The following is a 12,576-nucleotide window of genomic DNA, read 5'->3' on the forward strand; positions in this document are numbered from 1 at the left end:
CTTTTATTCTCCAAGTTTTGGGGAAAGGGTGGTGAGTTTGCCTGGAGGGGGGATGCGCCCAACCATCTTTTTCCAAAAGTGTTTACCATTTAAGGGGTGCTTTGGTCATTTTGAGTTTGACTTTAAATGACCCCAATTTCCTTTTTTTTAGCTCGGGGGAAGGTCTTTGGAATTTTAAAAAATATAGGGGTGGCAAAAGGGCTTCCGTTCCGAAACCATGCGTAAGGGCCCCCTTTTAAAGATCATTGAGTTTTACCCCAAACAAAGGGAATGGGTTTTTAAAAGACCCAGAAAATTGCCTTGTTGAAATCGTATTTTTGCTTGACTGGGTTTTAACTTGGGGGAGGCGGGGTTTAAAACCGGGTACAAATCAGGTCCTCCAGTCTCTTTTATGTATCCAGGGGGGGAAGTTTTGGATTCCCCCCTTAAATGACAAGAATTTTGCCTTGTTGAGGGGTTGCTTTATGTGGTTTCCCGGATGAAAAAAAAACTAGTTTTTTTCCCCACACCTGGGTAAATCGGTCCTCCATGGGCCCTTCTGTTTTCCGGAACTTTGGTTATCACCAAAAAGGTTATTTTTTTGTTGTTTGGATGGTGGTCCTGTGTGTTTTTGCCTTGGGGGCCTGCTGTTTTAAATTTTTTTAAACCTATGAAAATGGGCATGTGGTTTTTTTTATTGGAAACACTTGTTTTTTTGGGGGGGGCCCTTTGGGGTTTGGGGCAAATATTGATTTCCCCCTTTAAGTTTTGGGTTTTGGTGGAGTGTGGTTCCTTTGGAATTTTGTTTTGGGGGATTTTGGGGGGTAAGAGGGGGTTGTCAGTTAAAGAGGCAGTGCTTTGTGGAGCCCCCGTTCCCGGTTTTGGGCCCAAATGTTTGGCCTTTCCGGGCAAAATGGGGGGTCTGCTGATTGTTAATGAATATAAAGGGGGGGTTAATTTTTTTGGTTTTGGATTTTTTGGGGGGGATTTTTAAAGGATTCACTTTGGGGCTAATTATAAAAGGGGGAAGGGGGCAGGTTATGGACCTAGAGGAGGATTAAAATGGTTTTAAATAAGGGTAGTCAGGATGGATCCGGTTTTAAACCCCGTTTGGTTTTATTAGTTTTTAAAAAAGATAATTGGTTTTTAAAAAGTTAAAGGGGCCGGATTTAAAAACCTAGAAATTTTTTAAAATTTTTGGTGTTTTCATAAGGATTTCCCCGATTATTTTTTGGGGTTTATCCCAAAATGTTTTTTTTTTTTTTTTTTTTTTTTTTTTTTTTTTTTTTTTTTTTTTTTTTTTTTTTTTTTTTTTTTTTTTTTTTTTTTTTTTTTTTTTTTTTTTTTTTTTTTTTTTTTTTTTTTTTTTTTTTTTTTTTTTTTTTTTTTTTTTTTTTTTTTTTTTTTTTTTTTTTTTTTTTTTTTTTTTTTTTTTTTTTTTTTTTTTTTTTTTTTTTTTTTTTTTTTTTTTTTTTTTTTTTTTTTTTTTTTTTTTTTTTTTTTTTTTTTTTTTTTTTTTTTTTTATTTTTTTTTTTTTTTTTTTTTTTTTTTTTTTTTTTTTTTTTTTTTTTTTTTTTTTTTTTTTTTTTTTTTTTTTTTTTTTTTTTCTTTTATTTTATTTTTTTTTTTTTTTTTGTTTAAACTGTTAAATAAATGTGACATCACCGTTCTGTGTGATGAAAACATGAGGGGCTTCAAAGGGAATAAAAAGCCAGTGAATAATATGTGAATGCATTTAAAGAAGGACTGTAGGGAGATGCCAAGATGATGGCCTGCCAGCCAAACATAAAGCACTACAAGAAATATGTTTGTATTATAAGCAGCTATAAACATGTTGTAACTGACAAGGGAGAAAGATAAATCCATTACTTTTCCATCATAGAATCATAGTATGCATATGTAATTTCTCACTAACAGAAGTTTAATATCCTAATTTGCACATCAAGCAGCAATGAAAACTAAAGAGCAATTTAGACAGAAAAGAATGAATTGTTAAGCCTTTTAGACCTCATTTGGGGGAGCAGGCCGAACCTATCCCACCATAAACTAACTTTGTAATCACTGTACCTCAGAAGGGGGTTCATCTTGATGTCCTCTAACCTTGAACTTATACCTTAGTCCATATTTGCACTCAAAAGTTTGTTGTTCTGAGACTTGTCTTCATGACCCTTTGAATTTCAATAAATATTCATGTATCACGTTGCCTGCATAACCTACCTAGCTCTGAAATGTAGGAGTACTAAAGTCACCACTTTTTTTCTAATTTTGAATGATAGTGCTTTATAGATAAATTTAGGTGCTAACACTGCAGAATGATACAGCATCCCTTCTCTGGAATCAGTTTAAAAAGCACCATAAAATCACTCACTTTCAATGTTAACATCCATTCGTTATCAAACAGTTCACCTAACATACAAGAATTGTTAGTTGCTCCAGATGGAAACCCTGCCAAAGTGTTAAAATGTCTCATAACATTTTTATGATGATTCTTTTTACCTGATGTAATGTCCATAACCATTTAATGTTGGAATCATTCCTGGAAGACAGCACATAAAAAGGAGGAATATAATCCAAGAAAGACACAAGACTTTAATAGAAAATTACAGTAAAAGCATTCATCCTCACCTAGCTTTCTTGCCTGTTGTATTTTTTTTTTCATTTTTGGAAGATGTTGAACAATATTAGTTGTTTATTTGTATCATGCAGAAACTTGCAAATGGCATCCAATAGTCAGGATCCTGTGTGTGAAGAAAGTTATGTGTGCATTGTTTTATAATAATTGGTGAAGAAGCTTAACATATGCGTCTTTGTACCCCTCAAATGATTTTTGCAGAAAGTCTAGATTTTTGCCTCATATTCTTGATTTGTTCCTCATAATATTTTTGGTTTTCTGGCAAATCATTAGTTGGAGTCACTAAGTAATGACAATCATTTGAGTTTCAGACTTTGTATTCTTCGAAAAAATGGATGTTAACGCAAAACCTTTTATTTTAGCAACTTTTTAACTTTATAAGAGCAATATTTAAAAATTGTCTCAGATTTTGGTCCTTTCATCCCCCTGTTATTTTTAATTTTGTCCATGTTTCTTGCACGTACAGGCTGAAAGTTATATGCACCATTCCTGGGTGGGCAAGGTGGGCTTGCAAACGTACATCTATGTGTTGTGGCAAGTCAATGATGATGATAATATTCAAAACTAAAGGTGTTATTGACTGTGAGAGGAAGGTGTTATTGACTGTGAGAGGAAGGTATTATTGACTGTGAGAGGAAGGTGTTATTGACTGTGAGAGGCCTACCATATCCACTAGTGGCACTGAAATGCTCCTGTTTCCAGAATTCAGATGCTTGCATTGATGATGATTTTTAGTAAGAAACACCATTCTCTCTGATCTGTGGGAGGCATGTATTTTCAGCACATGTTAAATATGTGCGTTATGGCCAGTTAAGACCTGCATGATATCAACTTGAACGCATAAGTGTAGCTAAGTAACTTTTATCTGCACTTTTTAAAATAATTTGTTTGTGTTGCATTGAGCAATATCTAGCTAGAAGTTGACAGTTTTTTCAGTAGTGCATGTGGTATTTTCAGTTAAGGCTTGTTAAAAACCTGCATAGCCAGTGATAGGTGGGGGTAGTTTCCTTCATTGTTATTCAGTTTCTGTGTTATACAAGTGGTACAGTGAATTATCTTCTGTTTAAACTGTGAGCTTTGAGTGGTTAAGACCTGCATGATATCAATTTAAATGCATAAGTGTAGCTAAGTAACTTTTATCTGCACTTTTTAAAGCAATTTGTTTGTGTTGCATTGAGCAATATCTAGCTAGAAGTTGATTGATTTTTCATTAGTGCATGTGGTATTTTCAGTTAAGGCTTGTTAAAAACCTGCATAGCCAGTGATATGTGGGGGGAGTAGTTTCCTTCATTGTTATTCCGTTTCTGTCTTATACAAGTGGTACAGTGAATTATCTTCTGTTTAAACTGTGAGCTTTGGCCAGTTAAGACCTGCATGATATCAACTTAAACGCATAAGTGTAGCTAAGTAACTTTTTTCTGCACTTTTTAAAGTAATTTGTTTGTGTTGCATTGAGCAATATCTAGCTAGAAGTTGACTGTTTTTTCAGTAGGTCCCCACCCACCCTCCCTGTTTTTGTCTTGGTGTTAATCTTGGTGGCTTTGAAACTGCCCGCCCCTCTTGTAAATTTGCACGTGGATACTCCTCCTGGGCCCATCTCATTTGCTCACTCAAAAAAAAAAAAAAAAATATCTGCTTTTACTGTATTTGTGTTTCTTCCTACTTTATTTTGCTTTTGCATCATCTTAAAAGTACTCAGTTGTATTTATTACTGCTTGGTGTAACTCACTCTAAGCCTTTTAGTTTAAGCACTTGGGCTTCAGACCAGTTGTTTTACATTAAGAAGATTTGTGCTCTGCACTGTAGTGGCAGGACAAGTAGCTTACATCCTTCTAAGTTGGGAACTGCTGATTGAGGGCTCACTGTTTGTTATTCTAAAAGTGTATTAATTCTGGTTTAAGCACTTGGGCTTCAGTCCAGTTATTTTACATTAAGAGGGTTCGTGGTCTGCACTCTTGAGGGAGGAGAGGCTGGACTCTGCCCTTCTGAGCTGGGAATTTCTGGTTAGAGGCTTATAGTGCCTGCATATTTGAACAGTTTCTTACTAAATTGGTACACCTTGTTTGCTGTAGCATAGACTAGATGCAGGCCTGCTGAATCTAGTTTTGTTTGTATAACTTGAGCACTAATCCAGGCATTCTTTAAAGTATTCAATTGTATTTATTACTGCTTGGTAGTAAATTGATTAAAGTGTAGCTATCATTCTAAGTCTTTTGGATTAAGCACTTGGGCTCAGACCAGTTGTTTTACATTAGCAAGGTTTGTGGCCTGCACTGTGGTGGCAGGACAGGTAGCTTACATCCTTCTAAGTTGAGAACTGCTGATTATGGGCTCAGTGTCTGTTATTCTAAAAGTGTATTAGTTCTGGTTTAAGCACTTGGGCTTCAGGCCAGTTATTTTACATTAAGAAGGTTCGTGGTTTGCACTCTTGTGGGAGGAGATGCTGGACTCTGCCCTTCTGAGCTGGGAATTTCTGGTTAAAGGCTTATAGTGCCTGCATATTTGAACTGTTTCTTACTGGAACTGGTACACCTTGTTTGCTGTAGCATAGACTAGATCCAGACCTGCTGAATCTAGCTTTGTTTGTATGCTTGTTTGCTTGTTATTTCCCTGAAATGCTAATTCCACCTAAAACGCGGCTTTTCAGCGCTTCTGTGGATCCCTAGTGACATCTGCATTGCTTACTGTACTTATTTCCTTGTTTCACTTGAAAGAAAGTTACTGTTTGTCATTTTTGCATTTAAGTTACCTGTAACACATTGCATTTAAGTTACCTGGCACTTGCTCACTAAAGCAATTATATAAGTCAGCACTAAAAAATTAAAAGCACTACACCCTCACAAACTCCCCTTGAGTACCTTGTTCCCCATTAACCCTTTTTTTTCAATTATAAAGGAATTCCCAATACTATTCTAGCATGTCCAAAGGTCAGTTGTCAATCTCCTCTCTGGTCCATCTGGTGAATCTGGGAATCTTGAGGCAATGTTACAACTGCCTCATGTACACAGACAACCCTGTCCTCCTCCCAACAAATTCCAACACATGTGAGAGATGCAACCATATAGCCAAACTGGAGGCTAAGCTCTCTCAACTCAGTACTGGTGAAACCTGTTAGGAGGAGAAGGAAACCACACTCACTACAATTCCAGTCTCACATAGACCTACCATGACAGCAAACCAAACACATAAACACACAAAAACATACTTGGAGGCTCTAAATAAAAATCTGCCTAAGCAGCAGAGACCTCCGAAGCAGACACCCAAGCAACCGCTACCCCAAAACAAAACACGTGCAACACATAGCTCACAAAGCCAGTGTGCCGAACAGTCACAGCCCTTAAGGCTAAACAACACACCTGATACACTTGTAATAGGTGACTCTATCGTCAGGCACACTGACGTCCTGCTCACCAGGCTGAACAAGGAGACGGCCACGGTGAGCTGCCTGTCAGGCGCTAGGATCCGCCACATAACACAAGCACTCAGGTCACTCCAAGGCAAGTACAAATATGACTCAGTCATTGTCCATGCTGGTGTGAATGACCTGAGACGTACCTCCCTGGACTACATGAAAAGAGACATACAGGAGCTCTCTGAGCATGTGGCCCAGGCCGGTATGACCCTGACCTTCAGTAGCATCTTACCCTCACCAAGAATGATGCCACAATATGAAGACAAGATGATCAATTTCAACAATTGGCTTAAGTATTGGTGTCATTCAAAGAGGATCCAATGCCTGTCAGCCTGGGATGACATGCTCGACAGGCCACGATGCTTCGCTAGGGACGGCTTGCACCTGTCACCCCTGGGCTTTCGGATATTGGCAAAGGCTCTTGCTACCCCCATTGTGCCTTTTTTAGGCAAGGCTCAAAAGACAAACCCACTTCCATAGGTATCACAAGGGATAAGAAACTAAGAGTAATGCTACTCAACGCCAGAAGTCTAAACCTCAAGATGCACGACTCAAACTCTCCTTAGCATGGAGAACATTGATATCTGTGCAGTAACAGAAACCTGGTTCAAGGCTCCCGAGAGCACCCCAGCACTACCAGGTTATACCTCATACCATGCTTTTCGCCCCAAAACTTGGACCGAACCAGAAAAGGAGGGGAGTATCAATATTCGTCAAAGATACCCACACCTCCAGGTTGGTGGCACAGCACTAAGCATCAGAGACTATCCATGTGCAACTAACAGTGGGTAAAACTGCCTTCCAGTTTATAGCCTGCTACAGACCACCCTCCCAAACCCAGGAACCCCACTCAGCCTTCCTGAGAACACTGGAAAATATGAAAGTCTCTCCAAACACCATTATATTGGGCGACTTCAACTACCCAAACATAGACTGGGAGCATTACTCTAGCTCCAACACCCTAGCCCAAAGGTTCCTAGAATTTATAAACTCAAATGCTATGGAACAACTTGTTACCACTCCCACAAGAGGGGAAAACATACCGGACCTGATCATCACCAACATGGGGGGGTCTATGCTCCAGACCAGAAGTGTATCCCTCACTGGTAAGATCAGACCATAAACTAATCTCACTAGATATTCACATCCCGACCCCACCCCCTGCCCAGAAAACCATAGTGAAAAACTTTTCTAAAGCAAATTTCGCACTCCTTAAAACCGAGGTGGAATCCTTCAAAGCCCCCGGGCCTGTGGAAAATACGGCCCAGACCGCAGAATCCTTTATAAACGCATTCTATGAACACCTTCAGGAATGCATGGATCATGCAATCCCAAATAAAACCAAGACCCAATCCTCCAAAGGCAGACGTCCTGTCTGGTGGACCCCAGCCATAAACAAACTATACAATAGATGGAGGAAGCTACTACATGATAGAGCAAAATCCCAAAAAGGGAAGGCATCTCTGATCAGTGTTAGCAAAAAACTATGGGCACTCATAAAAATCGTCTAAGGCCAGCTTCGAGAGAAAAATTGCACAGGACACTAAGGATAATCACAAGGCTTTCTTTAGTTATGTTAGCAACCTGGGTGGGAATTCCCAGATATGCTCAGAATTAGTCCAAAATGACAAAAAATACACCAAACCCACAGACATTGCCAACATCCTAGCTGACAGGTTCAGCACAAACTTCTCCCTCCCCACCAAAAGGGCAAATATCTATCCCAGCAGAGTGCTGCCCCCCTGACATCTCAGATGTTCAGGTAAGAGCCGCCCTCTCCAAAGCAAAAAACACAACATCAATGGGACCAGACGGTGTCCCGGGCTGCGTCCTACATGAACTCCAAGAAGAGCTAAACCCAAACATAAAACTACTGTTCAATCTCAGCCTTACCACAGGATATGTACCCAAAGAGTGGCGTACAGCAACAGTGGTCTCTCCACAAAGGTGGTGCCTCAAAGGATCCTGGAAACTATCGCCCCATAAGCCTGACTAGCTTGGTCTGCAAAGCTATGGAAATGATCATCATGGACCTCATAAAAAAACATATTGGGGACCTACAGACACTGGATCCTACCCAGTTTGGCTTTGTTAAGGGCAGATCCTGCCTCTTAAACCTGGTCGATTTCTTTGAAACAGTCACCAAGGCCATTGACGAGGGGAAGGTGGTCCACACAGCCTACCTGGACCTCGCAAAAGCCTTCGATACAATACCCCACTCAGGCATTATAGATAAGCTCACCAGCTTAAATATAAACCCCTATGTCACTAGATGGGTTGCAAACTGGCTCAAGGACAGAACCCACATGGTTAGAATTGCTGGAGCCATGTCAGACTCCAAACCAGTTACAAGTGGCATCCCACAAGGCTCAGTCCTGGGACCTCTCCTGTTCGATATATATTTCTTGGAGGTACAGGCCAACATGGAAGGACTGTGGCTGACCAAGTTCGCAGATGACTGCAAACTGGGCACTATAATCGACTCTCCAGCCGACACAAGCATCCTCCAAAAGGGCCTCATAGAAACAGACAACTGGTGCCAGAGCCATGGCCTCAAGCTAAACGCCAAAAGTGTATAGTCATCCCTTTGGCAAAAACAAAGTGCCCACAAATTACCACATAGGTGGTAATCCATTAAGTACGGAAGAAGTAATTAGGGACCTGGGGACCCAAGTTGATAGCAATCTCTCATTTGACAACCATGTGGCCAAAGTGGTTAGAAAAACATTTTATATAGCCCACCTAATCATGAAGGGATTCACATCTAGATCAGTGGAGGTCATCGTGCCTCTTTACTCATCCCTCATCAGGCCCATAATTGAGTACAATGCCCCTTTTGGGATGTACCTTACCAGACACCTGCAGCAACTGGAAAGACCCCAAAAGTACCTCACCAAGAGTATCAAACGGCTCAATCAGATGCCATATGCTGCCCGGTTAAAGAAACTCCAGCTCTACTCAGTGGCATACCGCCTGCTCAGAGGTGATCTGTGCCTGACGTATAAAGCCATGTCCAACACGGAATTAATGGACATGCTGCACCTCAGAAAATCCAAATCCCATCGAGCTACACGCTCGAGAGACTTGAACCTCAGCACTGAAATAAATAGGACATGCTGGAGGGACAGATTCATAACCCAGAGGCTCCCTTCACTCTGGAATAAAATCCCAGTCCAGGTTAGGCAGAGTCCCTCACTGACTCTCTTCAAGAGGAATCTTGATGAGTGGATGGGAGATCGTAGGTTTACCCCGGGTATCACTTCTGTGTCACTGTTAGACAGAGGCACAGTATACTAACCTCGAAAAAGGGCATAGCAAAATTAATTTAAAATGGGTGGCGAAAGCCAAACACACTCTGGCTAGGCTTATAAATGCCCTATGGCAGATAGCCTAGTATGACCCTATGAACCTATGAACCTATATGGAAGCTGTTATCAGTCAAGTTTACAGACTATATTTACATTTCATTGAATGTGCAGAAATAAAATTAGTGTGAGGATGTGTGACATGGGCTTTAGGGGGTTTCCCTTTTTCCCATTGTTATGTGAGGTCAGAGTTGGTATATATGAATAACAAGAGGGTGTGGGGGGTGTGTAGGGGGTCTTGCACCCCTGCAAATATATATATTATTTTCTGTGTTTTACTTCAAGTTCAACTGAATATACAGTTGGTAGATTTTTGCTGACTACAGGAATATCAGCAATGATGATGTTTACGTTTTCACAATACACTCCATATATGTTAATAATAGTTTGGCAACATTAATGGATTGCTCATCCTCTGCAACAAATGGGCTTATTTTATAATATAAAATGCATGTCAAATCTCTCTGGCTGTTCATGGGCTGCTGAATTCTTGTTTTGAGACAAAAAAGAAATATAAGTGAATATTTTAAGCACTGATGAGTATGGCCACTTAACACTTCATGCAGCCAAGTATGTCTGGTATGATTATATTATTTTTGTCATGATGTTAATTTAAACTAACTGGACCTCTGGAACAGTTCTGGAGCCCCAGCTAACTGAAATTAAAAGGGCTAAATCTGTAACCTTGGTGCCATTATAGTATATGCAGTATTCCTTGGTGGTCTAGTGGTTCCTTATACTGCGGATTGTGCCATTATAGTATATGCAGTATTCCCTGGTGGTCTAGTGGTTCCTTATACTGTGGATGGTGCCATTATAGTATATGCAGTATTCTTTGGTGGTCTAGTGGTTCCTTATACTGCGGATGGTGCCATTATAGTATATGCAGTATTCACTGGTGGTCTAGTGGTTCCTTATACTGTGGATGATGCCATTATAGTATATGCAGTATTCCTTTGTGGTCTAGTGGTTCCTTATACTGGGGATGGTGCCATTATGGCATTTTGGAGTGTTTCCAGTGGGTTCCTCTTCTATCCTTATTCTGTTCTGTGCCTTAAGGTACTTTATGGAGTATTCCCTGGCATCTGCCTTATACCCCCATCCTTGGTCCCTGTAATAATGTTGGTGCTGGTACAACACTTTAAAAATGAATCCTAGTGTCTAGTGCATCCACTCACGCCTGTTTCATAGTGGTCCTCCCCACCATGATCGTGGTTGACTGTTAAACACAGCCTTTTGACTGTGTTCAGTACACACAACATGGTGCGGATTGCTGTGGTGATCTACTCAGCTGGTGCCTACTTGAATCATTCAGCTGTGTAGAGGCCTTCCTGAGGGTGATTCCAGGGGGAGAGCATATAGCTAATTAGCACACACCCTGAATGCCTCATTTGCATTCAGCACACCTGCAGGCCCAGCCCTTCAAGGTGACTATGCAGGACAGTGCAGAGCTGTGTAAGGGTGATTGCTGATTATCAAAAAGGTACAGCAGCATGAATACAGCTTTCCTCATGCCACAGTCCATTTATGAATCCAGCTCTGAATATTTCTGAGTGCAGATTATATTTTGGTAGCGCTGTTCAGCTGGAGGAATATGTAGAAAGGGGCAGCGTTATGTTAAGCAAACTCAGAATCCAAATATAAATAACTCACTAAGGATCCAATTACTGGTCAAAAAAAGAATACATTTTATTACAATAATAAATAAAATGATTGTGCACATTCATCTCAACGAAAAGGCTTCATCAGAATAACATGAGCAGATAAGCCAACTCTTTATACTGGTGCAAAGGCAGTGCTTTGATGAAAACTATTATGCTGCAGTTTTGTGTTCATCTAGAAATTGCCATGTACATTGTCACTTTTATTTCTGCGTTTTCATACCAGGTGTGAATGTGGAGCAAGAAAGTAAAATGTAGTTTGTACCTGGTCTTAAGCACATAGTAATTGTATTGAACTTACAGTTGTGGTGTTAACGTGCCTTGCCTGCCTTTTGCAGTGCATTGCCCAGTTATTACTTGCAGGCAGACTGTATAATACTGAAATACAAGATGTCCTCATCGCTGTTCTGTAATAATACTGCAATACACAATGTCCTCATTGCTATTCTATAATAATACTGCAATACACAATGTCCTTATTGCTATTCTATAATAATACTGCAATACACAATGTCCTTATTGCTATTCTATAATAATACTGCAATACACAATGTCCTTATTGCTATTCTATAATAATACTGCAATACACAATGTCCTTATTGCTATTCTATAATAATACTGCAATACACAATGTCCTTATCGCTATTCTATAATAATACTGCAATACACAATGACCTTATCGCTATTCTATAATAATACTGCAATACACAATGTCCTTATCGCTATTCTATAATAATACTGCAATACACAATGTCCTTATCGCTATTCTATAATAATACTGCAATACACAATGTCCTTATCGCTATTCTATAATAATACTGCAATACACAATGTCCTCATCGCTATTCTATAATAATACTGCAATACACAATGCCCTCATCGCTATTCTATAATAATGCTGCAATACACAATGTCCTTATCGCTATTCTATAATAATACTGCAATACACAATGCCCTCATTGCTATTCTATAATAATACTGCAATACACAATGTCCTCATCGCTATTCTATAATAATACTGCAATACACAATGTCCTCATCGCTATTCTATAATAATACTGCAATACACAATGTCCTCATTGCTATTCTATAATAATACTGCAATACACAATGTCCTCATCGCTATTCTATAATAATATTGCAATACACAATGTCTTCATCGCTATTCTATAATAATACTGCAATACACAATGCCCTCATCGCTATTCTATAATAATACTGCAATACACAATGTCCTCATCGCTATTCTATAATAATACTGCAATACACAATGTCCTTATCGCTATTCTATAATAATACTGCAATACACAATGCCCTCATCGCTATTCTATAATAATACTGCAATACACAATGTCCTCATCGCTATTCTATAATAATGCTGCAATACACAATGTCCTTATCGCTATTCTATAATAATACTGCAATACACAATGCCCTCATTGCTATTCTATAATAATACTGCAATACACAATGTCCTCATCGCTATTCTATAATAATACTGCAATACACAATGTCCTCATCGCTAT

Source organism: Protopterus annectens, chromosome 5.part1, assembly GCF_019279795.1.
Source record: "Protopterus annectens isolate FY-2018-M chromosome 5.part1, PAN1.0, whole genome shotgun sequence".
NCBI classification, from domain to species: Eukaryota; Metazoa; Chordata; order Ceratodontiformes; family Protopteridae; genus Protopterus; species Protopterus annectens.